General features: G+C 42.9%; 1 non-coding gene across 1 annotated transcript; it reads right to left on the bottom strand.

Annotated features, from left to right (window-relative positions):
* Positions 1 to 632: 632 nt before the first annotated feature.
* On the bottom strand, positions 633 to 740 carry LOC127741931 (small nucleolar RNA R71). Its single transcript, XR_008003119.1, has one exon. It is a non-coding gene; the product is annotated as a small nucleolar RNA R71 (small nucleolar RNA).
* Between the last annotated feature and the right edge of the window lie 2,227 nt (positions 741 to 2,967).

Below are 2,967 nucleotides of genomic sequence, written 5' to 3'. Positions count from 1 at the left end.
TCCTTCTACTTTTCTTTTCCTCTGACACCTCAAGGAATCTCTATACTGTGACATAGAGGATTCCATATTTTCTTGTTTTCTTCTCTTTCATATGAGCAGGAGCAAAGACAAAAGCATTCTTGTTGAGGCTGACCCTGAACCTGAAAGGACCTTGAAGCGAAAGCTATGAGAAGTTAAAGCAGAATTCTCTGTAAAGGACCTAACAAAAATCTTCAAAGAAGAAGCCATGGCAGCCGAAAACAACAACAATGCCAACAATGCAAGGAAGGTGCTGGGTGACTTTACTGCACCTACTTCCGACTTCTATGGGAGAAGCATCTCTATCCCTGCCATTGGAGCAAAACAACTTTGAGCTTAAGCCTCAATTAGTTTCTCTAATGCAAGAGAATTGCAAGTTCCATGGACTTCCATTGGAAGATCCTCATCAGTTTTTAGCTGAATTCTTGCATATCTGTGACACTGTCAAGACCAATGGGGTTGACTCTGAGGTCTACAGACTTATGCTATTCCCTTTTGCTGTAAGAGACAGAGCTAGGATATGGTTGGACTCATAACCTAAAGAAAGCCTGAACTCTTGGGAAAAGCTAGTCAATGCCTTCTTGGCAAAGTTCTTTCCACCTCAAAAATTGAGTAAGCTTAGAGTGGAAGTCTAAACCTTCAGACAGAAGGAAGGTGAATCCCTCTATGAAGCTTGGGAAAGATACAAACAATTGATCAGAAAGTGTCCTTCTGACATGCTTTCTGAATGGAGCGTCATAGGTATCTTCTATGATGGTCTGTCTAAACTGTCCAAGATGTCATTGGATAGCTCTGCTGGAGGATCTCTTCATCTGAAGAAGACGCCTGCAGAAGCTCAAGAACTCATTGAAATGGTTGCAAAAAACCAATTCATGTACACTTCTGAAAGGAATCCTGTGAACAATGGGACGAATCAGAAGAAAGGAGTTCTTGAGATTGATACTCTGAATGCCATACTTGCTCAGAACAAAATATTGACTCAGCAAGTCAATATAATTTCTCAAAGTCTGTCTGAAATGCATGCTGCACCAGGCAGTACTAAGGATACTTCATCTAAGGAAGAAGCTTATGATCCTGAGAACCCTTTAATAGAAGAGGTGAATTACATGGGAGAACCCTATGGAAACACTTATAATCCTTCATAGAGAAATCACCCAAATCTCTCATGGAAGGATCAACAAAGACCTCAACAAGCTTTCAACAACAATAATGGTGGAAGAAACAAGTTTAGCAATGGCAAGCCTTTTCCATCATCTTCTCAGCAACAGACAGAGAATCCTAAGCAGAGCCACTCTGACTTAGCAACCATGGTCTCTGATCTAATCAAAACCACTCAATGCTTCATGACTGAAACAAGATCCTCCATTAGAAACTTGGAGGCACAAGTGGGTCAGCTGAGTAAGAAAGTTACTGAACTCCCTTCTAGTACTCTTCCAAGCAATACAGAAGAGAATCCAAAAGGAGAGTGCAAGGCCATCAACATGGCTGAATTTAGAGAGGAGGAAGAGGCAGTGATCGCCACTGAGGAAGACCTCAATGGACGTCCACTGGCCTCCAATGAGTTCCCTAATGAGGAACCATGGCAATCTGAGGCTCACACTAAGACCATAGAGATTCCATTGGATTTACTTCTGCCATTCATGAGCTCTGATGAGTATTCTTCCTCTGAAGAGGATGAAGATGTCACTGAAGAGCAAGTTGCTAAGTTTGTACAATAGGCACCATGACCTTCAAGAAGGCTCTGTGTGACCTAGGGTCAAGCATAAACCTCATGCCTCTCTCTGTAATGGAGAAGCTAGGGATCTTTGAGGTACAAGCTACAAGAATCTCACTAGAGATGGCAGACAATTCAAGAAAACAAGGTTATGGACTTGTAGAGGATGTTCTGGTAAAGATTGAAAACCATTACATCCCTACTGATTTCATAGTCCTAGAGACTGGGAAGTACATGGATGAATCCATCATCCTTGGCAGACCCTTCCTAGCCACAGCAAAGGCTGTGATTGATGTTGATAGAGGNNNNACAGCAAAGGCTGTGATTGATGTTGACAGAGGAGAATTGATCATTCAAGTGAATGAAGAATCCTTTGTGTTTAAAGCTCAAGGATATCCCTCTGTAACCATGGAGAGGAAGTATGAAGAGGTTCTCTCAAAACAGAGTCAAACAGAGCCCCCACAGTCAAACTCTAAGTTTGGTGTTGGGAGGCCACAACCAACTTCTAAGTTTGGTGTTGAACCCCCACATTTAAACTCTAAGTTTGGTGTTGGGAGGTTCCAACATTACTCTGAGTATCTGTGAGGCTCCATGAGAGCCCACTGTCAAGCTACTGACATTAAAGAAGCGCTTGTTGGGAGGCAACCCAATGTTATATTTATCAATTTTCCTTTGTTATTTTATGTTTTCTATAGGTTGATCATCATGGGAAGTCACAAAAATCAATTGAAAAAGCAAAAACAGAATGAAAAACAGAAAGAAAAATAGCACACCCTGGAGGAAAACTTGCTGGCGTTTAAACGCCAGTGAAGACAGCAAATGGGCGTTTAACGCCTAGTCTGGCACCATTCTGGGCGTTTAACGCCCAGTCTGGCACCATTCTGGGCATTTAACGCCAGAAAGGGGCACCAGACTGGCGTTAAACGGCAGGAAGGGGCAAGAAGCTGGCGTTAAACACCAGAAATGGGCACCAGCCCGGCGTTTAACGCCAAAATTGGCATAAAGAGCATTTTTGCTCGCCACTTAGTGCAGGGATGAATTTTCCTTGACATCTCAGGATCTGTGGACCCCACAGGATCCCCACCTACCCCACCACTATCTCTCTTCTTCACCCATTCAACAATCACCTCAACACCTCTTCCCCAAAAAACCCCTCACCTATCAAATCCAACTATTCTCTTCACCACTCACATCCATCCTTCATAAAACCCCACCTACCTCACCATTCAAAATTC

This window comes from Arachis duranensis, chromosome 9, assembly GCF_000817695.3.
Source record: "Arachis duranensis cultivar V14167 chromosome 9, aradu.V14167.gnm2.J7QH, whole genome shotgun sequence".
NCBI classification, from domain to species: domain Eukaryota; kingdom Viridiplantae; phylum Streptophyta; class Magnoliopsida; order Fabales; family Fabaceae; genus Arachis; species Arachis duranensis.
This window is presented reverse-complemented; position numbering and strand designations above follow the sequence as displayed.